Source organism: Penaeus monodon, chromosome 27 (assembly GCF_015228065.2).
Source record: "Penaeus monodon isolate SGIC_2016 chromosome 27, NSTDA_Pmon_1, whole genome shotgun sequence".
Lineage (NCBI taxonomy): Eukaryota > Metazoa > Arthropoda > Malacostraca > Decapoda > Penaeidae > Penaeus > Penaeus monodon.
The window spans coordinates 16,161,457-16,161,926 of record NC_051412.1 but is presented as its reverse complement, the minus strand read 5'-3'; the positions used below and the strand labels follow the sequence as shown (position 1 = coordinate 16,161,926).

The window sequence follows — 470 nt, the reverse complement described above, 5'->3', positions numbered from 1 at the left end:
ATACAGTTAAACAAATACAAAATTCAGCCATTAACAAAAATCTATGTATTCAATAAAGCAAGAAATAAAAAAACAAGTGATTTGATTTCTTTGTTTTCTTAAGGGAACTGTTCCATGAAATGCATAATTGTCAGGTAAACAGTCATAATAAGATAACCACAATTTCTTTTGCCTGTTGTTGAGGATAAATTATTGTATGTGCCCCTTCCGTCCCCATGAGCAAAATCTAGGTAAAAATTATAGTAAGCCTAGGGGCAGCATTATAACCTGAACTGGATGTTGTTTTGTTTGTTGTGACATTGCCCCTATGATCAAAATCTTTTAACCAAAACAATGTAACTGTTTTGATTTTTTTTCCTTTTCAGGTATGAAGTCAATATATAACATTTATTTGTTGAACATATATATCAAAGTATATTACATATGCATTAAACTGAGTTCACAAAACTAATATACTTACATATATGTAA

At 29.1% G+C, this 470-nt stretch overlaps 1 protein-coding gene across 1 annotated transcript in view; it reads right to left on the bottom strand.

The window, feature by feature from the left end:
* Positions 1–470, bottom strand: part of LOC119590625 (wiskott-Aldrich syndrome protein family member 2-like) — a gene marked incomplete in the record, with an annotated part of 42,196 nt that overhangs the window by 26,431 nt on the left and 15,295 nt on the right.